Genomic DNA, 22788 nt, shown 5'->3' on the forward strand with positions numbered 1-22788 from the left:
TTGTTGCTTGCGACAGTTAACCCAGCCATTAACACGTCTTGTCTTTTTATTTCCCATCTCCAGCCAGCCAGCCAGGCAGGCAGCCGAGCCACAGCCAGCATCTGCAGTATTTTCTTTTGATTGGTCTTGCCTGCTGTGGAAGGAATGTTTAAACACGAGCTGCTGATTGTCAGCACCTCACCTCTTTCTCGATTGTCTGTTGCAATCTCACTCACTCACTCACTCACTCACTGTGAGACACGTCACGTCACGTCCCTAGTTTACCTTAAAGAGGTTTCCTTCCACGGCAGTTCGTTAGTGACGGAGAATGAGTGACGTAGGTCCGTTGAGACCCAACCCTCTCCCATCTGATTGGTGGCCTACTGGCAAAGTTACCAATCTGTCACGCAGTCCGAGCAAGAAAGGAGAAAACGGCAACTTCTTTCAACTGATCCACTGTTGCAATTAGAAACGGTGGCAAAAATGTGCCCAGAACGGCAGTGCTGCGAGACTGCTTTAAACACAGTCAGGCAGAGAAAAAAGAAGGAGGGCAAACAGGACCCAAGATCAATTCGCATCGAGCGCGGTATCGCTTCTCGGCCTTTTGGCTAAGATCAAGTGGTCAAGTGGGGGAAGGCAACCATTTGGAGCCTTCCTGCCATTGTATGCCGGGGGGATGCAGTCAGGGAGAAATCCCCTCGGGCAGAGTGTAGAGCTTTGGCTTGTAGAGCTTTGGCTTGATGTAATGTCACTGCAAGGAATCTGGAATGAATCTGTAAGGCAATAAGGCACCCCAGAGTGTCAGAAAAAAAAAAAAAAAAAAAAAAATCTGTTCTTATCAGTTTAATATCTGATACGTCCCCTATCTGGGGACCATATATTAAATTGATTTTTGGAACAGGGAGATGGAATAGGGGCTTGCTCCGTCCACTCCACGCATCGACCCAGTATTGCAGTGTCTCTGGGAACGGTGCACCTCCCTGTGGGGAGATATTCAAAAAGAAAAACAGCTCGTTCCCAGCGTCTCTGTACATGTGTGTGTGTGTATGTATTATTAGTGAGAATAAAGCATATATATTGCACTGACTTTCTCAGCTCAGTGGTATCTTTTTCTTCTCCTGGGCTGAGTGCCGCTCGCACGCACGCACGCACGCACGCACGCAGCCAGCGATATAATTGAAACTGCAAAATAACTGGACGTCCAGCTTGAGAGACAGCTTTCAATTGCAATAGGCGTTTCCGAAACATTAACTCCTCGTTTCTTTCGGGGGAGGAGCAGCTTGAGAGACAGCTTTCAATTGCAATCGGCACTCCTGAAACATTAACGCCTTGTTGCTTGCGACAGTTAACCCAGCCATTAACATGACAACGGACAGGGCCCAGTCAGGGAGCAGCTTGAGAGACAGCTTTCAATCGGCACTCCTGAAACATTAACGCCTTGTTGCTTGCGACAGTTAACCCAGCCATTAACATGACAACGGACAGGGCCCAGTGAGGGAGCAGCTTGAGAGACAGCTTTCAATCGGCACTCCTGAAACATTAACGCCTTGTTGCTTGCGACAGTTAACCCAGCCATTAACATGACAACGGACAGGGCCCAGTGAGGGAGCAGCTTGAGAGACAGCTTTCAATCGGCACTTCCGAAACATTAACGCCTCGTTTCTTTCGGGGGAGGAGCAGCTTGAGAGACAGCTTTCAATTGCAATCGGCACTCCTGAAACATTAACGCCTTGTTGCTTGCGACAGTTAACCCAGCCATTAACACGTCTTGTCTTTTTATTTCCCATCTCCAGCCAGCCAGCCAGGCAGGCAGCCGAGCCACAGCCAGCATCTGCAGTATTTTCTTTTGATTGGTCTTGCCTGCTGTGGAAGGAATGTTTAAACACGAGCTGCTGATTGTCAGCACCTCACCTCTTTCTCGATTGTCTGTTGCAATCTCACTCACTCACTCACTCACTCACTGTGAGACACGTCACGTCACGTCCCTAGTTTACCTTAAAGAGGTTTCCTTCCACGGCAGTTCGTTAGTGACGGAGAATGAGTGACGTAGGTCCGTTGAGACCCAACCCTCTCCCATCTGATTGGTGGCCTACTGGCAAAGTTACCAATCTGTCACGCAGTCCGAGCAAGAAAGGAGAAAACGGCAACTTCTTTCAACTGATCCACTGTTGCAATTAGAAACGGTGGCAAAAATGTGCCCAGAACGGCAGTGCTGCGAGACTGCTTTAAACACAGTCAGGCAGAGAAAAAAGAAGGAGGGCAAACAGGACCCAAGATCAATTCGCATCGAGCGCGGTATCGCTTCTCGGCCTTTTGGCTAAGATCAAGTGGTCAAGTGGGGGAAGGCAACCATTTGGAGCCTTCCTGCCATTGTATGCCGGGGGGATGCAGTCAGGGAGAAATCCCCTCGGGCAGAGTGTAGAGCTTTGGCTTGTAGAGCTTTGGCTTGATGTAATGTCACTGCAAGGAATCTGGAATGAATCTGTAAGGCAATAAGGCACCCCAGAGTGTCAGAAAAAAAAAAAAAAAAAAAAAAAAATCTGTTCTTATCAGTTTAATATCTGATACGTCCCCTATCTGGGGACCATATATTAAATTGATTTTTGGAACAGGGAGATGGAATAGGGGCTTGCTCCGTCCACTCCACGCATCGACCCAGTATTGCAGTGTCTCTGGGAACGGTGCACCTCCCTGTGGGGAGATATTCAAAAAGAAAAACAGCTCGTTCCCAGCGTCTCTGTACATGTGTGTGTGTGTATGTATTATTAGTGAGAATAAAGCATATATATTGCACTGACTTTCTCAGCTCAGTGGTATCTTTTTCTTCTCCTGGGCTGAGTGCCGCTCGCACGCACGCACGCACGCACGCACGCACGCAGCCAGCGATATAATTGAAACTGCAAAATAACTGGACGTCCAGCTTGAGAGACAGCTTTCAATTGCAATAGGCGTTTCCGAAACATTAACTCCTCGTTTCTTTCGGGGGAGGAGCAGCTTGAGAGACAGCTTTCAATTGCAATCGGCACTCCTGAAACATTAACGCCTTGTTGCTTGCGACAGTTAACCCAGCCATTAACATGACAACGGACAGGGCCCAGTCAGGGAGCAGCTTGAGAGACAGCTTTCAATCGGCACTCCTGAAACATTAACGCCTTGTTGCTTGCGACAGTTAACCCAGCCATTAACATGACAACGGACAGGGCCCAGTGAGGGAGCAGCTTGAGAGACAGCTTTCAATCGGCACTCCTGAAACATTAACGCCTTGTTGCTTGCGACAGTTAACCCAGCCATTAACATGACAACGGACAGGGCCCAGTGAGGGAGCAGCTTGAGAGACAGCTTTCAATCGGCACTTCCGAAACATTAACGCCTCGTTTCTTTCGGGGGAGGAGCAGCTTGAGAGACAGCTTTCAATTGCAATCGGCACTCCTGAAACATTAACGCCTTGTTGCTTGCGACAGTTAACCCAGCCATTAACACGTCTTGTCTTTTTATTTCCCATCTCCAGCCAGCCAGCCAGGCAGGCAGCCGAGCCACAGCCAGCATCTGCAGTATTTTCTTTTGATTGGTCTTGCCTGCTGTGGAAGGAATGTTTAAACACGAGCTGCTGATTGTCAGCACCTCACCTCTTTCTCGATTGTCTGTTGCAATCTCACTCACTCACTCACTCACTCACTGTGAGACACGTCACGTCACGTCCCTAGTTTACCTTAAAGAGGTTTCCTTCCACGGCAGTTCGTTAGTGACGGAGAATGAGTGACGTAGGTCCGTTGAGACCCAACCCTCTCCCATCTGATTGGTGGCCTACTGGCAAAGTTACCAATCTGTCACGCAGTCCGAGCAAGAAAGGAGAAAACGGCAACTTCTTTCAACTGATCCACTGTTGCAATTAGAAACGGTGGCAAAAATGTGCCCAGAACGGCAGTGCTGCGAGACTGCTTTAAACACAGTCAGGCAGAGAAAAAAGAAGGAGGGCAAACAGGACCCAAGATCAATTCGCATCGAGCGCGGTATCGCTTCTCGGCCTTTTGGCTAAGATCAAGTGGTCAAGTGGGGGAAGGCAACCATTTGGAGCCTTCCTGCCATTGTATGCCGGGGGGATGCAGTCAGGGAGAAATCCCCTCGGGCAGAGTGTAGAGCTTTGGCTTGTAGAGCCTTGGCTTGATGTAATGTCACTGCAAGGAATCTGGAATGAATCTGTAAGGCAATAAGGCACCCCAGAGTGTCAGAAAAAAAAAAAAAAAAAAAATCTGTTCTTATCAGTTTAATATCTGATACGTCCCCTATCTGGGGACCATATATTAAATTGATTTTTGGAACAGGGAGATGGAATAGGGGCTTGCTCCGTCCACTCCACGCATCGACCCAGTATTGCAGTGTCTCTGGGAACGGTGCACCTCCCTGTGGGGAGATATTCAAAAAGAAAAACAGCTCGTTCCCAGCGTCTCTGTACATGTGTGTGTGTGTATGTATTATTAGTGAGAATAAAGCATATATATTGCACTGACTTTCTCAGCTCAGTGGTATCTTTTTCTTCTCCTGGGCTGAGTGCCGCTCGCACGCACGCACGCACGCACGCACGCAGCCAGCGATATAATTGAAACTGCAAAATAACTGGACGTCCAGCTTGAGAGACAGCTTTCAATTGCAATAGGCGTTTCCGAAACATTAACTCCTCGTTTCTTTCGGGGGAGGAGCAGCTTGAGAGACAGCTTTCAATTGCAATCGGCACTCCTGAAACATTAACGCCTTGTTGCTTGCGACAGTTAACCCAGCCATTAACATGACAACGGACAGGGCCCAGTCAGGGAGCAGCTTGAGAGACAGCTTTCAATCGGCACTCCTGAAACATTAACGCCTTGTTGCTTGCGACAGTTAACCCAGCCATTAACATGACAACGGACAGGGCCCAGTGAGGGAGCAGCTTGAGAGACAGCTTTCAATCGGCACTCCTGAAACATTAACGCCTTGTTGCTTGCGACAGTTAACCCAGCCATTAACATGACAACGGACAGGGCCCAGTGAGGGAGCAGCTTGAGAGACAGCTTTCAATCGGCACTTCCGAAACATTAACGCCTCGTTTCTTTCGGGGGAGGAGCAGCTTGAGAGACAGCTTTCAATTGCAATCGGCACTCCTGAAACATTAACGCCTTGTTGCTTGCGACAGTTAACCCAGCCATTAACACGTCTTGTCTTTTTATTTCCCATCTCCAGCCAGCCAGCCAGGCAGGCAGCCGAGCCACAGCCAGCATCTGCAGTATTTTCTTTTGATTGGTCTTGCCTGCTGTGGAAGGAATGTTTAAACACGAGCTGCTGATTGTCAGCACCTCACCTCTTTCTCGATTGTCTGTTGCAATCTCACTCACTCACTCACTCACTCACTGTGAGACACGTCACGTCACGTCCCTAGTTTACCTTAAAGAGGTTTCCTTCCACGGCAGTTCGTTAGTGACGGAGAATGAGTGACGTAGGTCCGTTGAGACCCAACCCTCTCCCATCTGATTGGTGGCCTACTGGCAAAGTTACCAATCTGTCACGCAGTCCGAGCAAGAAAGGAGAAAACGGCAACTTCTTTCAACTGATCCACTGTTGCAATTAGAAACGGTGGCAAAAATGTGCCCAGAACGGCAGTGCTGCGAGACTGCTTTAAACACAGTCAGGCAGAGAAAAAAGAAGGAGGGCAAACAGGACCCAAGATCAATTCGCATCGAGCGCGGTATCGCTTCTCGGCCTTTTGGCTAAGATCAAGTGGTCAAGTGGGGGAAGGCAACCATTTGGAGCCTTCCTGCCATTGTATGCCGGGGGGATGCAGTCAGGGAGAAATCCCCTCGGGCAGAGTGTAGAGCTTTGGCTTGTAGAGCTTTGGCTTGATGTAATGTCACTGCAAGGAATCTGGAATGAATCTGTAAGGCAATAAGGCACCCCAGAGTGTCAGAAAAAAAAAAAAAAAAAAAAAATCTGTTCTTATCAGTTTAATATCTGATACGTCCCCTATCTGGGGACCATATATTAAATTGATTTTTGGAACAGGGAGATGGAATAGGGGCTTGCTCCGTCCACTCCACGCATCGACCCAGTATTGCAGTGTCTCTGGGAACGGTGCACCTCCCTGTGGGGAGATATTCAAAAAGAAAAACAGCTCGTTCCCAGCGTCTCTGTACATGTGTGTGTGTGTATGTATTATTAGTGAGAATAAAGCATATATATTGCACTGACTTTCTCAGCTCAGTGGTATCTTTTTCTTCTCCTGGGCTGAGTGCCGCTCGCACGCACGCACGCACGCACGCACGCAGCCAGCGATATAATTGAAACTGCAAAATAACTGGACGTCCAGCTTGAGAGACAGCTTTCAATTGCAATAGGCGTTTCCGAAACATTAACTCCTCGTTTCTTTCGGGGGAGGAGCAGCTTGAGAGACAGCTTTCAATTGCAATCGGCACTCCTGAAACATTAACGCCTTGTTGCTTGCGACAGTTAACCCAGCCATTAACATGACAACGGACAGGGCCCAGTCAGGGAGCAGCTTGAGAGACAGCTTTCAATCGGCACTCCTGAAACATTAACGCCTTGTTGCTTGCGACAGTTAACCCAGCCATTAACATGACAACGGACAGGGCCCAGTGAGGGAGCAGCTTGAGAGACAGCTTTCAATCGGCACTCCTGAAACATTAACGCCTTGTTGCTTGCGACAGTTAACCCAGCCATTAACATGACAACGGACAGGGCCCAGTGAGGGAGCAGCTTGAGAGACAGCTTTCAATCGGCACTTCCGAAACATTAACGCCTCGTTTCTTTCGGGGGAGGAGCAGCTTGAGAGACAGCTTTCAATTGCAATCGGCACTCCTGAAACATTAACGCCTTGTTGCTTGCGACAGTTAACCCAGCCATTAACACGTCTTGTCTTTTTATTTCCCATCTCCAGCCAGCCAGCCAGGCAGGCAGCCGAGCCACAGCCAGCATCTGCAGTATTTTCTTTTGATTGGTCTTGCCTGCTGTGGAAGGAATGTTTAAACACGAGCTGCTGATTGTCAGCACCTCACCTCTTTCTCGATTGTCTGTTGCAATCTCACTCACTCACTCACTCACTCACTGTGAGACACGTCACGTCACGTCCCTAGTTTACCTTAAAGAGGTTTCCTTCCACGGCAGTTCGTTAGTGACGGAGAATGAGTGACGTAGGTCCGTTGAGACCCAACCCTCTCCCATCTGATTGGTGGCCTACTGGCAAAGTTACCAATCTGTCACGCAGTCCGAGCAAGAAAGGAGAAAACGGCAACTTCTTTCAACTGATCCACTGTTGCAATTAGAAACGGTGGCAAAAATGTGCCCAGAACGGCAGTGCTGCGAGACTGCTTTAAACACAGTCAGGCAGAGAAAAAAGAAGGAGGGCAAACAGGACCCAAGATCAATTCGCATCGAGCGCGGTATCGCTTCTCGGCCTTTTGGCTAAGATCAAGTGGTCAAGTGGGGGAAGGCAACCATTTGGAGCCTTCCTGCCATTGTATGCCGGGGGGATGCAGTCAGGGAGAAATCCCCTCGGGCAGAGTGTAGAGCTTTGGCTTGTAGAGCTTTGGCTTGATGTAATGTCACTGCAAGGAATCTGGAATGAATCTGTAAGGCAATAAGGCACCCCAGAGTGTCAGAAAAAAAAAAAAAAAAAAAAAAAAAAAAAAAAAAAAAATCTGTTCTTATCAGTTTAATATCTGATACGTCCCCTATCTGGGGACCATATATTAAATTGATTTTTGGAACAGGGAGATGGAATAGGGGCTTGCTCCGTCCACTCCACGCATCGACCCAGTATTGCAGTGTCTCTGGGAACGGTGCACCTCCCTGTGGGGAGATATTCAAAAAGAAAAACAGCTCGTTCCCAGCGTCTCTGTACATGTGTGTGTGTGTATGTATTATTAGTGAGAATAAAGCATATATATTGCACTGACTTTCTCAGCTCAGTGGTATCTTTTTCTTCTCCTGGGCTGAGTGCCGCTCGCACGCACGCACGCACGCACGCACGCACGCAGCCAGCGATATAATTGAAACTGCAAAATAACTGGACGTCCAGCTTGAGAGACAGCTTTCAATTGCAATAGGCGTTTCCGAAACATTAACTCCTCGTTTCTTTCGGGGGAGGAGCAGCTTGAGAGACAGCTTTCAATTGCAATCGGCACTCCTGAAACATTAACGCCTTGTTGCTTGCGACAGTTAACCCAGCCATTAACATGACAACGGACAGGGCCCAGTCAGGGAGCAGCTTGAGAGACAGCTTTCAATCGGCACTCCTGAAACATTAACGCCTTGTTGCTTGCGACAGTTAACCCAGCCATTAACATGACAACGGACAGGGCCCAGTGAGGGAGCAGCTTGAGAGACAGCTTTCAATCGGCACTCCTGAAACATTAACGCCTTGTTGCTTGCGACAGTTAACCCAGCCATTAACATGACAACGGACAGGGCCCAGTGAGGGAGCAGCTTGAGAGACAGCTTTCAATCGGCACTTCCGAAACATTAACGCCTCGTTTCTTTCGGGGGAGGAGCAGCTTGAGAGACAGCTTTCAATTGCAATCGGCACTCCTGAAACATTAACGCCTTGTTGCTTGCGACAGTTAACCCAGCCATTAACACGTCTTGTCTTTTTATTTCCCATCTCCAGCCAGCCAGCCAGGCAGGCAGCCGAGCCACAGCCAGCATCTGCAGTATTTTCTTTTGATTGGTCTTGCCTGCTGTGGAAGGAATGTTTAAACACGAGCTGCTGATTGTCAGCACCTCACCTCTTTCTCGATTGTCTGTTGCAATCTCACTCACTCACTCACTCACTCACTGTGAGACACGTCACGTCACGTCCCTAGTTTACCTTAAAGAGGTTTCCTTCCACGGCAGTTCGTTAGTGACGGAGAATGAGTGACGTAGGTCCGTTGAGACCCAACCCTCTCCCATCTGATTGGTGGCCTACTGGCAAAGTTACCAATCTGTCACGCAGTCCGAGCAAGAAAGGAGAAAACGGCAACTTCTTTCAACTGATCCACTGTTGCAATTAGAAACGGTGGCAAAAATGTGCCCAGAACGGCAGTGCTGCGAGACTGCTTTAAACACAGTCAGGCAGAGAAAAAAGAAGGAGGGCAAACAGGACCCAAGATCAATTCGCATCGAGCGCGGTATCGCTTCTCGGCCTTTTGGCTAAGATCAAGTGGTCAAGTGGGGGAAGGCAACCATTTGGAGCCTTCCTGCCATTGTATGCCGGGGGGATGCAGTCAGGGAGAAATCCCCTCGGGCAGAGTGTAGAGCTTTGGCTTGTAGAGCTTTGGCTTGATGTAATGTCACTGCAAGGAATCTGGAATGAATCTGTAAGGCAATAAGGCACCCCAGAGTGTCAGAAAAAAAAAAAAAAAAAAAAAAAAAAAAATCTGTTCTTATCAGTTTAATATCTGATACGTCCCCTATCTGGGGACCATATATTAAATTGATTTTTGGAACAGGGAGATGGAATAGGGGCTTGCTCCGTCCACTCCACGCATCGACCCAGTATTGCAGTGTCTCTGGGAACGGTGCACCTCCCTGTGGGGAGATATTCAAAAAGAAAAACAGCTCGTTCCCAGCGTCTCTGTACATGTGTGTGTGTGTATGTATTATTAGTGAGAATAAAGCATATATATTGCACTGACTTTCTCAGCTCAGTGGTATCTTTTTCTTCTCCTGGGCTGAGTGCCGCTCGCACGCACGCACGCACGCACGCACGCAGCCAGCGATATAATTGAAACTGCAAAATAACTGGACGTCCAGCTTGAGAGACAGCTTTCAATTGCAATAGGCGTTTCCGAAACATTAACTCCTCGTTTCTTTCGGGGGAGGAGCAGCTTGAGAGACAGCTTTCAATTGCAATCGGCACTCCTGAAACATTAACGCCTTGTTGCTTGCGACAGTTAACCCAGCCATTAACATGACAACGGACAGGGCCCAGTCAGGGAGCAGCTTGAGAGACAGCTTTCAATCGGCACTCCTGAAACATTAACGCCTTGTTGCTTGCGACAGTTAACCCAGCCATTAACATGACAACGGACAGGGCCCAGTGAGGGAGCAGCTTGAGAGACAGCTTTCAATCGGCACTCCTGAAACATTAACGCCTTGTTGCTTGCGACAGTTAACCCAGCCATTAACATGACAACGGACAGGGCCCAGTGAGGGAGCAGCTTGAGAGACAGCTTTCAATCGGCACTTCCGAAACATTAACGCCTCGTTTCTTTCGGGGGAGGAGCAGCTTGAGAGACAGCTTTCAATTGCAATCGGCACTCCTGAAACATTAACGCCTTGTTGCTTGCGACAGTTAACCCAGCCATTAACACGTCTTGTCTTTTTATTTCCCATCTCCAGCCAGCCAGCCAGGCAGGCAGCCGAGCCACAGCCAGCATCTGCAGTATTTTCTTTTGATTGGTCTTGCCTGCTGTGGAAGGAATGTTTAAACACGAGCTGCTGATTGTCAGCACCTCACCTCTTTCTCGATTGTCTGTTGCAATCTCACTCACTCACTCACTCACTCACTGTGAGACACGTCACGTCACGTCCCTAGTTTACCTTAAAGAGGTTTCCTTCCACGGCAGTTCGTTAGTGACGGAGAATGAGTGACGTAGGTCCGTTGAGACCCAACCCTCTCCCATCTGATTGGTGGCCTACTGGCAAAGTTACCAATCTGTCACGCAGTCCGAGCAAGAAAGGAGAAAACGGCAACTTCTTTCAACTGATCCACTGTTGCAATTAGAAACGGTGGCAAAAATGTGCCCAGAACGGCAGTGCTGCGAGACTGCTTTAAACACAGTCAGGCAGAGAAAAAAGAAGGAGGGCAAACAGGACCCAAGATCAATTCGCATCGAGCGCGGTATCGCTTCTCGGCCTTTTGGCTAAGATCAAGTGGTCAAGTGGGGGAAGGCAACCATTTGGAGCCTTCCTGCCATTGTATGCCGGGGGGATGCAGTCAGGGAGAAATCCCCTCGGGCAGAGTGTAGAGCTTTGGCTTGTAGAGCTTTGGCTTGATGTAATGTCACTGCAAGGAATCTGGAATGAATCTGTAAGGCAATAAGGCACCCCAGAGTGTCAGAAAAAAAAAAAAAAAAAAAAAAAAAAAATCTGTTCTTATCAGTTTAATATCTGATACGTCCCCTATCTGGGGACCATATATTAAATTGATTTTTGGAACAGGGAGATGGAATAGGGGCTTGCTCCGTCCACTCCACGCATCGACCCAGTATTGCAGTGTCTCTGGGAACGGTGCACCTCCCTGTGGGGAGATATTCAAAAAGAAAAACAGCTCGTTCCCAGCGTCTCTGTACATGTGTGTGTGTGTATGTATTATTAGTGAGAATAAAGCATATATATTGCACTGACTTTCTCAGCTCAGTGGTATCTTTTTCTTCTCCTGGGCTGAGTGCCGCTCGCACGCACGCACGCACGCACGCACGCAGCCAGCGATATAATTGAAACTGCAAAATAACTGGACGTCCAGCTTGAGAGACAGCTTTCAATTGCAATAGGCGTTTCCGAAACATTAACTCCTCGTTTCTTTCGGGGGAGGAGCAGCTTGAGAGACAGCTTTCAATTGCAATCGGCACTCCTGAAACATTAACGCCTTGTTGCTTGCGACAGTTAACCCAGCCATTAACATGACAACGGACAGGGCCCAGTCAGGGAGCAGCTTGAGAGACAGCTTTCAATCGGCACTCCTGAAACATTAACGCCTTGTTGCTTGCGACAGTTAACCCAGCCATTAACATGACAACGGACAGGGCCCAGTGAGGGAGCAGCTTGAGAGACAGCTTTCAATCGGCACTCCTGAAACATTAACGCCTTGTTGCTTGCGACAGTTAACCCAGCCATTAACATGACAACGGACAGGGCCCAGTGAGGGAGCAGCTTGAGAGACAGCTTTCAATCGGCACTTCCGAAACATTAACGCCTCGTTTCTTTCGGGGGAGGAGCAGCTTGAGAGACAGCTTTCAATTGCAATCGGCACTCCTGAAACATTAACGCCTTGTTGCTTGCGACAGTTAACCCAGCCATTAACACGTCTTGTCTTTTTATTTCCCATCTCCAGCCAGCCAGCCAGGCAGGCAGCCGAGCCACAGCCAGCATCTGCAGTATTTTCTTTTGATTGGTCTTGCCTGCTGTGGAAGGAATGTTTAAACACGAGCTGCTGATTGTCAGCACCTCACCTCTTTCTCGATTGTCTGTTGCAATCTCACTCACTCACTCACTCACTCACTGTGAGACACGTCACGTCACGTCCCTAGTTTACCTTAAAGAGGTTTCCTTCCACGGCAGTTCGTTAGTGACGGAGAATGAGTGACGTAGGTCCGTTGAGACCCAACCCTCTCCCATCTGATTGGTGGCCTACTGGCAAAGTTACCAATCTGTCACGCAGTCCGAGCAAGAAAGGAGAAAACGGCAACTTCTTTCAACTGATCCACTGTTGCAATTAGAAACGGTGGCAAAAATGTGCCCAGAACGGCAGTGCTGCGAGACTGCTTTAAACACAGTCAGGCAGAGAAAAAAGAAGGAGGGCAAACAGGACCCAAGATCAATTCGCATCGAGCGCGGTATCGCTTCTCGGCCTTTTGGCTAAGATCAAGTGGTCAAGTGGGGGAAGGCAACCATTTGGAGCCTTCCTGCCATTGTATGCCGGGGGGATGCAGTCAGGGAGAAATCCCCTCGGGCAGAGTGTAGAGCTTTGGCTTGTAGAGCTTTGGCTTGATGTAATGTCACTGCAAGGAATCTGGAATGAATCTGTAAGGCAATAAGGCACCCCAGAGTGTCAGAAAAAAAAAAAAAAAAAAAAAAAAAAAAAAATCTGTTCTTATCAGTTTAATATCTGATACGTCCCCTATCTGGGGACCATATATTAAATTGATTTTTGGAACAGGGAGATGGAATAGGGGCTTGCTCCGTCCACTCCACGCATCGACCCAGTATTGCAGTGTCTCTGGGAACGGTGCACCTCCCTGTGGGGAGATATTCAAAAAGAAAAACAGCTCGTTCCCAGCGTCTCTGTACATGTGTGTGTGTGTATGTATTATTAGTGAGAATAAAGCATATATATTGCACTGACTTTCTCAGCTCAGTGGTATCTTTTTCTTCTCCTGGGCTGAGTGCCGCTCGCACGCACGCACGCACGCACGCACGCAGCCAGCGATATAATTGAAACTGCAAAATAACTGGACGTCCAGCTTGAGAGACAGCTTTCAATTGCAATAGGCGTTTCCGAAACATTAACTCCTCGTTTCTTTCGGGGGAGGAGCAGCTTGAGAGACAGCTTTCAATTGCAATCGGCACTCCTGAAACATTAACGCCTTGTTGCTTGCGACAGTTAACCCAGCCATTAACATGACAACGGACAGGGCCCAGTCAGGGAGCAGCTTGAGAGACAGCTTTCAATCGGCACTCCTGAAACATTAACGCCTTGTTGCTTGCGACAGTTAACCCAGCCATTAACATGACAACGGACAGGGCCCAGTGAGGGAGCAGCTTGAGAGACAGCTTTCAATCGGCACTCCTGAAACATTAACGCCTTGTTGCTTGCGACAGTTAACCCAGCCATTAACATGACAACGGACAGGGCCCAGTGAGGGAGCAGCTTGAGAGACAGCTTTCAATCGGCACTTCCGAAACATTAACGCCTCGTTTCTTTCGGGGGAGGAGCAGCTTGAGAGACAGCTTTCAATTGCAATCGGCACTCCTGAAACATTAACGCCTTGTTGCTTGCGACAGTTAACCCAGCCATTAACACGTCTTGTCTTTTTATTTCCCATCTCCAGCCAGCCAGCCAGGCAGGCAGCCGAGCCACAGCCAGCATCTGCAGTATTTTCTTTTGATTGGTCTTGCCTGCTGTGGAAGGAATGTTTAAACACGAGCTGCTGATTGTCAGCACCTCACCTCTTTCTCGATTGTCTGTTGCAATCTCACTCACTCACTCACTCACTCACTGTGAGACACGTCACGTCACGTCCCTAGTTTACCTTAAAGAGGTTTCCTTCCACGGCAGTTCGTTAGTGACGGAGAATGAGTGACGTAGGTCCGTTGAGACCCAACCCTCTCCCATCTGATTGGTGGCCTACTGGCAAAGTTACCAATCTGTCACGCAGTCCGAGCAAGAAAGGAGAAAACGGCAACTTCTTTCAACTGATCCACTGTTGCAATTAGAAACGGTGGCAAAAATGTGCCCAGAACGGCAGTGCTGCGAGACTGCTTTAAACACAGTCAGGCAGAGAAAAAAGAAGGAGGGCAAACAGGACCCAAGATCAATTCGCATCGAGCGCGGTATCGCTTCTCGGCCTTTTGGCTAAGATCAAGTGGTCAAGTGGGGGAAGGCAACCATTTGGAGCCTTCCTGCCATTGTATGCCGGGGGGATGCAGTCAGGGAGAAATCCCCTCGGGCAGAGTGTAGAGCTTTGGCTTGTAGAGCTTTGGCTTGATGTAATGTCACTGCAAGGAATCTGGAATGAATCTGTAAGGCAATAAGGCACCCCAGAGTGTCAGAAAAAAAAAAAAAAAAAAAAAAAAAAAAAAAAAAATCTGTTCTTATCAGTTTAATATCTGATACGTCCCCTATCTGGGGACCATATATTAAATTGATTTTTGGAACAGGGAGATGGAATAGGGGCTTGCTCCGTCCACTCCACGCATCGACCCAGTATTGCAGTGTCTCTGGGAACGGTGCACCTCCCTGTGGGGAGATATTCAAAAAGAAAAACAGCTCGTTCCCAGCGTCTCTGTACATGTGTGTGTGTGTATGTATTATTAGTGAGAATAAAGCATATATATTGCACTGACTTTCTCAGCTCAGTGGTATCTTTTTCTTCTCCTGGGCTGAGTGCCGCTCGCACGCACGCACGCACGCACGCACGCAGCCAGCGATATAATTGAAACTGCAAAATAACTGGACGTCCAGCTTGAGAGACAGCTTTCAATTGCAATAGGCGTTTCCGAAACATTAACTCCTCGTTTCTTTCGGGGGAGGAGCAGCTTGAGAGACAGCTTTCAATTGCAATCGGCACTCCTGAAACATTAACGCCTTGTTGCTTGCGACAGTTAACCCAGCCATTAACATGACAACGGACAGGGCCCAGTCAGGGAGCAGCTTGAGAGACAGCTTTCAATCGGCACTCCTGAAACATTAACGCCTTGTTGCTTGCGACAGTTAACCCAGCCATTAACATGACAACGGACAGGGCCCAGTGAGGGAGCAGCTTGAGAGACAGCTTTCAATCGGCACTCCTGAAACATTAACGCCTTGTTGCTTGCGACAGTTAACCCAGCCATTAACATGACAACGGACAGGGCCCAGTGAGGGAGCAGCTTGAGAGACAGCTTTCAATCGGCACTTCCGAAACATTAACGCCTCGTTTCTTTCGGGGGAGGAGCAGCTTGAGAGACAGCTTTCAATTGCAATCGGCACTCCTGAAACATTAACGCCTTGTTGCTTGCGACAGTTAACCCAGCCATTAACACGTCTTGTCTTTTTATTTCCCATCTCCAGCCAGCCAGCCAGGCAGGCAGCCGAGCCACAGCCAGCATCTGCAGTATTTTCTTTTGATTGGTCTTGCCTGCTGTGGAAGGAATGTTTAAACACGAGCTGCTGATTGTCAGCACCTCACCTCTTTCTCGATTGTCTGTTGCAATCTCACTCACTCACTCACTCACTCACTGTGAGACACGTCACGTCACGTCCCTAGTTTACCTTAAAGAGGTTTCCTTCCACGGCAGTTCGTTAGTGACGGAGAATGAGTGACGTAGGTCCGTTGAGACCCAACCCTCTCCCATCTGATTGGTGGCCTACTGGCAAAGTTACCAATCTGTCACGCAGTCCGAGCAAGAAAGGAGAAAACGGCAACTTCTTTCAACTGATCCACTGTTGCAATTAGAAACGGTGGCAAAAATGTGCCCAGAACGGCAGTGCTGCGAGACTGCTTTAAACACAGTCAGGCAGAGAAAAAAGAAGGAGGGCAAACAGGACCCAAGATCAATTCGCATCGAGCGCGGTATCGCTTCTCGGCCTTTTGGCTAAGATCAAGTGGTCAAGTGGGGGAAGGCAACCATTTGGAGCCTTCCTGCCATTGTATGCCGGGGGGATGCAGTCAGGGAGAAATCCCCTCGGGCAGAGTGTAGAGCTTTGGCTTGTAGAGCTTTGGCTTGATGTAATGTCACTGCAAGGAATCTGGAATGAATCTGTAAGGCAATAAGGCACCCCAGAGTGTCAGAAAAAAAAAAAAAAAAAAAAAAAAAAAAAAAAAAAAAAAATCTGTTCTTATCAGTTTAATATCTGATACGTCCCCTATCTGGGGACCATATATTAAATTGATTTTTGGAACAGGGAGATGGAATAGGGGCTTGCTCCGTCCACTCCACGCATCGACCCAGTATTGCAGTGTCTCTGGGAACGGTGCACCTCCCTGTGGGGAGATATTCAAAAAGAAAAACAGCTCGTTCCCAGCGTCTCTGTACATGTGTGTGTGTGTATGTATTATTAGTGAGAATAAAGCATATATATTGCACTGACTTTCTCAGCTCAGTGGTATCTTTTTCTTCTCCTGGGCTGAGTGCCGCTCGCACGCACGCACGCACGCACGCACGCAGCCAGCGATATAATTGAAACTGCAAAATAACTGGACGTCCAGCTTGAGAGACAGCTTTCAATTGCAATAGGCGTTTCCGAAACATTAACTCCTCGTTTCTTTCGGGGGAGGAGCAGCTTGAGAGACAGCTTTCAATTGCAATCGGCACTCCTGAAACATTAACGCCTTGTTGCTTGCGACAGTTAACCCAGCCATTAACATGACAACGGACAGGGCCCAGTCAGGGAGCAGCTTGAGAGACAGCTTTCAATCGGCACTCCTGAAACATTAACGCCTTGTTGCTTGCGACAGTTAACCCAGCCATTAACATGACAACGGACAGGGCCCAGTGAGGGAGCAGCTTGAGAGACAGCTTTCAATCGGCACTCCTGAAACATTAACGCCTTGTTGCTTGCGACAGTTAACCCAGCCATTAACATGACAACGGACAGGGCCCAGTGAGGGAGCAGCTTGAGAGACAGCTTTCAATCGGCACTTCCGAAACATTAACGCCTCGTTTCTTTCGGGGGAGGAGCAGCTTGAGAGACAGCTTTCAATTGCAATCGGCACTCCTGAAACATTAACGCCTTGTTGCTTGCGACAGTTAACCCAGCCATTAACACGTCTTGTCTTTTTATTTCCCATCTCCAGCCAGCCAGCCAGGCAGGCAGCCGAGCCACAGCCAGCATCTGCAGTATTTTCTTTTGATTGGTCTTGCCTGCTGTGGAAGGAATGTTTAAACACGAGCTGCTGATTGTCAGCACCTCACCTCTTTCTCGATTGTCTGTTGCAATCTCACTCACTCACTCACTCACTCACTGTGAGACACGTCACGTCACGTCCCTAGTTTACCTTAAAGAGGTTTCCTTCCACGGCAGTTCGTTAGTGACGGAGAATGAGTGACGTAGGTCCGTTGAGACCCAACCCTCTCCCATCTGATTGGTGGCCTACTGGCAAAGTTACCAATCTGTCACGCAGTCCGAGCAAGAAAGGAGAAAACGGCAACTTCTTTCAACTGATCCACTGTTGCAATTAGAAACGGTGGCAAAAATGTGCCCAGAACGGCAGTGCTGCGAGACTGCTTTAAACACAGTCAGGCAGAGAAAAAAGAAGGAGGGCAAACAGGACCCAAGATCAATTCGCATCGAGCGCGGTATCGCTTCTCGGCCTTTTGGCTAAGATCAAGTGGTCAAGTGGGGGAAGGCAACCATTTGGAGCCTTCCTGCCATTGTATGCCGGGGGGATGCAGTCAGGGAGAAATCCCCTCGGGCAGAGTGTAGAGCTTTGGCTTGTAGAGCTTTGGCTTGATGTAATGTCACTGCAAGGAATCTGGAATGAATCTGTAAGGCAATAAGGCACCCCAGAGTGTCAGAAAAAAAAAAAAAAAAAAAAAAAAAAAAAAAAAAAAAAAAAAATCTGTTCTTATCAGTTTAATATCTGATACGTCCCCTATCTGGGGACCATATATTAAATTGATTTTTGGAACAGGGAGATGGAATAGGGGCTTGCTCCGTCCACTCCACGCATCGACCCAGTATTGCAGTGTCTCTGGGAACGGTGCACCTCCCTGTGGGGAGATATTCAAAAAGAAAAACAGCTCGTTCCCAGCGTCTCTGTACATGTGTGTGTGTGTATGTATTATTAGTGAGAATAAAGCATATATATTGCACTGACTTTCTCAGCTCAGTGGTATCTTTTTCTTCTCCTGGGCTGAGTGCCGCTCGCACGCACGCACGCACGCACGCACGCAGCCAGCGATATAATTGAAACTGCAAAATAACTGGACGTCCAGCTTGAGAGACAGCTTTCAATTGCAATAGGCGTTTCCGAAACATTAACTCCTCGTTTCTTTCGGGGGAGGAGCAGCTTGAGAGACAGCTTTCAATTGCAATCGGCACTCCTGAAACATTAACGCCTTGTTGCTTGCGACAGTTAACCCAGCCATTAACATGACAACGGACAGGGCCCAGTCAGGGAGCAGCTTGAGAGACAGCTTTCAATCGGCACTCCTGAAACATTAACGCCTTGTTGCTTGCGACAGTTAACCCAGCCATTAACATGACAACGGACAGGGCCCAGTGAGGGAGCAGCTTGAGAGACAGCTTTCAATCGGCACTCCTGAAACATTAACGCCTTGTTGCTTGCGACAGTTAACCCAGCCATTAACATGACAACGGACAGGGCCCAGTGAGGGAGCAGCTTGAGAGACAGCTTTCAATCGGCACTTCCGAAACATTAACGCCTCGTTTCTTTCGGGGGAGGAGCAGCTTGAGAGACAGCTTTCAATTGCAATCGGCACTCCTGAAACATTAACGCCTTGTTGCTTGCGACAGTTAACCCAGCCATTAACACGTCTTGTCTTTTTATTTCCCATCTCCAGCCAGCCAGCCAGGCAGGCAGCCGAGCCACAGCCAGCATCTGCAGTATTTTCTTTTGATTGGTCTTGCCTGCTGTGGAAGGAATGTTTAAACACGAGCTGCTGATTGTCAGCACCTCACCTCTTTCTCGATTGTCTGTTGCAATCTCACTCACTCACTCACTCACTCACTGTGAGACACGTCACGTCACGTCCCTAGTTTACCTTAAAGAGGTTTCCTTCCACGGCAGTTCGTTAGTGACGGAGAATGAGTGACGTAGGTCCGTTGAGACCCAACCCTCTCCCATCTGATTGGTGGCCTACTGGCAAAGTTACCAATCTGTCACGCAGTCCGAGCAAGAAAGGAGAAAACGGCAACTTCTTTCAACTGATCCACTGTTGCAATTAGAAACGGTGGCAAAAATGTGCCCAGAACGGCAGTGCTGCGAGACTGCTTTAAACACAGTCAGGCAGAGAAAAAAGAAGGAGGGCAAACAGGACCCAAGATCAATTCGCATCGAGCGCGGTATCGCTTCTCGGCCTTTTGGCTAAGATCAAGTGGTCAAGTGGGGGAAGGCAACCATTTGGAGCCTTCCTGCCATTGTATGCCGGGGGGATGCAGTCAGGGAGAAATCCCCTCGGGCAGAGTGTAGAGCTTTGGCTTGTAGAGCTTTGGCTTGATGTAATGTCACTGCAAGGAATCTGGAATGAATCTGTAAGGCAATAAGGCACCCCAGAGTGTCAGAAAAAAAAAAAAAAAAAAAAAAAAAAAAAAAAAAAAAAATCTGTTCTTATCAGTTTAATATCTGATACGTCCCCTATCTGGGGACCATATATTAAATTGATTTTTGGAACAGGGAGATGGAATAGGGGCTTGCTCCGTCCACTCCACGCATCGACCCAGTATTGCAGTGTCTCTGGGAACGGTGCACCTCCCTGTGGGGAGATATTCAAAAAGAAAAACAGCTCGTTCCCAGCGTCTCTGTACATGTGTGTGTGTGTATGTATTATTAGTGAGAATAAAGCATATATATTGCACTGACTTTCTCAGCTCAGTGGTATCTTTTTCTTCTCCTGGGCTGAGTGCCGCTCGCACGCACGCACGCACGCACGCACGCAGCCAGCGATATAATTGAAACTGCAAAATAACTGGACGTCCAGCTTGAGAGACAGCTTTCAATTGCAATAGGCGTTTCCGAAACATTAACTCCTCGTTTCTTTCGGGGGAGGAGCAGCTTGAGAGACAGCTTTCAATTGCAATCGGCACTCCTGAAACATTAACGCCTTGTTGCTTGCGACAGTTAACCCAGCCATTAACATGACAACGGACAGGGCCCAGTCAGGGAGCAGCTTGAGAGACAGCTTTCAATCGGCACTCCTGAAACATTAACGCCTTGTTGCTTGCGACAGTTAACCCAGCCATTAACATGACAACGGACAGGGCCCAGTGAGGGAGCAGCTTGAGAGACAGCTTTCAATCGGCACTCCTGAAACATTAACGCCTTGTTGCTTGCGACAGTTAACCCAGCCATTAACATGACAACGGACAGGGCCCAGTGAGGGAGCAGCTTGAGAGACAGCTTTCAATCGGCACTTCCGAAACATTAACGCCTCGTTTCTTTCGGGGGAGGAGCAGCTTGAGAGACAGCTTTCAATTGCAATCGGCACTCCTGAAACATTAACGCCTTGTTGCTTGCGACAGTTAACCCAGCCATTAACACGTCTTGTCTTTTTATTTCCCATCTCCAGCCAGCCAGCCAGGCAGGCAGCCGAGCCACAGCCAGCATCTGCAGTATTTTCTTTTGATTGGTCTTGCCTGCTGTGGAAGGAATGTTTAAACACGAGCTGCTGATTGTCAGCACCTCACCTCTTTCTCGATTGTCTGTTGCAATCTCACTCACTCACTCACTCACTCACTGTGAGACACGTCACGTCACGTCCCTAGTTTACCTTAAAGAGGTTTCCTTCCACGGCAGTTCGTTAGTGACGGAGAATGAGTGACGTAGGTCCGTTGAGACCCAACCCTCTCCCATCTGATTGGTGGCCTACTGGCAAAGTTACCAATCTGTCACGCAGTCCGAGCAAGAAAGGAGAAAACGGCAACTTCTTTCAACTGATCCACTGTTGCAATTAGAAACGGTGGCAAAAATGTGCCCAGAACGGCAGTGCTGCGAGACTGCTTTAAACACAGTCAGGCAGAGAAAAAAGAAGGAGGGCAAACAGGACCCAAGATCAATTCGCATCGAGCGCGGTATCGCTTCTCGGCCTTTTGGCTAAGATCAAGTGGTCAAGTGGGGGAAGGCAACCATTTGGAGCCTTCCTGCCATTGTATGCCGGGGGGATGCAGTCAGGGAGAAATCCCCTCGGGCAGAGTGTAGAGCTTTGGCTTGTAGAGCTTTGGCTTGATGTAATGTCACTGCAAGGAATCTGGAATGAATCTGTAAGGCAATAAGGCACCCCAGAGTGTCAGAAAAAAAAAAAAAAAAAAAAAAAAAAAAAAAAAAAAAAAAAATCTGTTCTTATCAGTTTAATATCTGATACGTCCCCTATCTGGGGACCATATATTAAATTGATTTTTGGAACAGGGAGATGGAATAGGGGCTTGCTCCGTCCACTCCACGCATCGACCCAGTATTGCAGTGTCTCTGGGAACGGTGCACCTCCCTGTGGGGAGATATTCAAAAAGAAAAACAGCTCGTTCCCAGCGTCTCTGTACATGTGTGTGTGTGTATGTATTATTAGTGAGAATAAAGCATATATATTGCACTGACTTTCTCAGCTCAGTGGTATCTTTTTCTTCTCCTGGGCTGAGTGCCGCTCGCACGCACGCACGCACGCACGCACGCAGCCAGCGATATAATTGAAACTGCAAAATAACTGGACGTCCAGCTTGAGAGACAGCTTTCAATTGCAATAGGCGTTTCCGAAACATTAACTCCTCGTTTCTTTCGGGGGAGGAGCAGCTTGAGAGACAGCTTTCAATTGCAATCGGCACTCCTGAAACATTAACGCCTTGTTGCTTGCGACAGTTAACCCAGCCATTAACATGACAACGGACAGGGCCCAGTCAGGGAGCAGCTTGAGAGACAGCTTTCAATCGGCACTCCTGAAACATTAACGCCTTGTTGCTTGCGACAGTTAACCCAGCCATTAACATGACAACGGACAGGGCCCAGTGAGGGAGCAGCTTGAGAGACAGCTTTCAATCGGCACTCCTGAAACATTAACGCCTTGTTGCTTGCGACAGTTAACCCAGCCATTAACATGACAACGGACAGGGCCCAGTGAGGGAGCAGCTTGAGAGACAGCTTTCAATCGGCACTTCCGAAACATTAACGCCTCGTTTCTTTCGGGGGAGGAGCAGCTTGAGAGACAGCTTTCAATTGCAATCGGCACTCCTGAAACATTAACGCCTTGTTGCTTGCGACAGTTAACCCAGCCATTAACACGTCTTGTCTTTTTATTTCCCATCTCCAGCCAGCCAGCCAGGCAGGCAGCCGAGCCACAGCCAGCATCTGCAGTATTTTCTTTTGATTGGTCTTGCCTGCTGTGGAAGGAATGTTTAAACACGAGCTGCTGATTGTCAGCACCTCACCTCTTTCTCGATTGTCTGTTGCAATCTCACTCACTCACTCACTCACTCACTGTGAGACACGTCACGTCACGTCCCTAGTTTACCTTAAAGAGGTTTCCTTCCACGGCAGTTCGTTAGTGACGGAGAATGAGTGACGTAGGTCCGTTGAGACCCAACCCTCTCCCATCTGATTGGTGGCCTACTGGCAAAGTTACCAATCTGTCACGCAGTCCGAGCAAGAAAGGAGAAAACGGCAACTTCTTTCAACTGATCCACTGTTGCAATTA

The 22788-nt window shown here is 48.5% G+C and overlaps 13 pseudogenes; all 13 read left to right on the forward strand.

Moving 5' to 3' along the window:
• The first annotated feature begins 750 nt into the window (after positions 1-750).
• Positions 751-960, forward strand: LOC137328432 (U2 spliceosomal RNA; annotated as a pseudogene).
• A 1499-nt stretch (positions 961-2459) lies between these two features.
• Positions 2460-2671, forward strand: LOC137328447 (U2 spliceosomal RNA; annotated as a pseudogene).
• Positions 2672-4174: 1503 nt separating this feature from the next.
• LOC137328383 (U2 spliceosomal RNA) lies at positions 4175-4381 on the forward strand (annotated as a pseudogene).
• A 1499-nt stretch (positions 4382-5880) lies between these two features.
• Positions 5881-6089, forward strand: LOC137328415 (U2 spliceosomal RNA; annotated as a pseudogene).
• Positions 6090-7588: 1499 nt separating this feature from the next.
• LOC137328531 (U2 spliceosomal RNA) lies at positions 7589-7813 on the forward strand (annotated as a pseudogene).
• Positions 7814-9316: 1503 nt separating this feature from the next.
• LOC137328475 (U2 spliceosomal RNA) lies at positions 9317-9532 on the forward strand (annotated as a pseudogene).
• Positions 9533-11031: 1499 nt separating this feature from the next.
• On the forward strand, positions 11032-11246 carry LOC137328472 (U2 spliceosomal RNA; annotated as a pseudogene).
• Positions 11247-12745: 1499 nt separating this feature from the next.
• LOC137328484 (U2 spliceosomal RNA) lies at positions 12746-12963 on the forward strand (annotated as a pseudogene).
• Positions 12964-14462: 1499 nt separating this feature from the next.
• On the forward strand, positions 14463-14684 carry LOC137328505 (U2 spliceosomal RNA; annotated as a pseudogene).
• A 1555-nt stretch (positions 14685-16239) lies between these two features.
• Positions 16240-16410, forward strand: LOC137328594 (U2 spliceosomal RNA; annotated as a pseudogene).
• A 1558-nt stretch (positions 16411-17968) lies between these two features.
• LOC137328612 (U2 spliceosomal RNA) lies at positions 17969-18139 on the forward strand (annotated as a pseudogene).
• A 1499-nt stretch (positions 18140-19638) lies between these two features.
• Positions 19639-19864, forward strand: LOC137328536 (U2 spliceosomal RNA; annotated as a pseudogene).
• A 1557-nt stretch (positions 19865-21421) lies between these two features.
• LOC137328603 (U2 spliceosomal RNA) lies at positions 21422-21592 on the forward strand (annotated as a pseudogene).
• Positions 21593-22788: the final 1196 nt, after the last annotated feature.

The sequence above is a fragment of the Heptranchias perlo genome, chromosome 12 (genome assembly GCF_035084215.1).
Source record: "Heptranchias perlo isolate sHepPer1 chromosome 12, sHepPer1.hap1, whole genome shotgun sequence".
In the NCBI taxonomy this organism is placed as follows: domain Eukaryota; kingdom Metazoa; phylum Chordata; class Chondrichthyes; order Hexanchiformes; family Hexanchidae; genus Heptranchias; species Heptranchias perlo.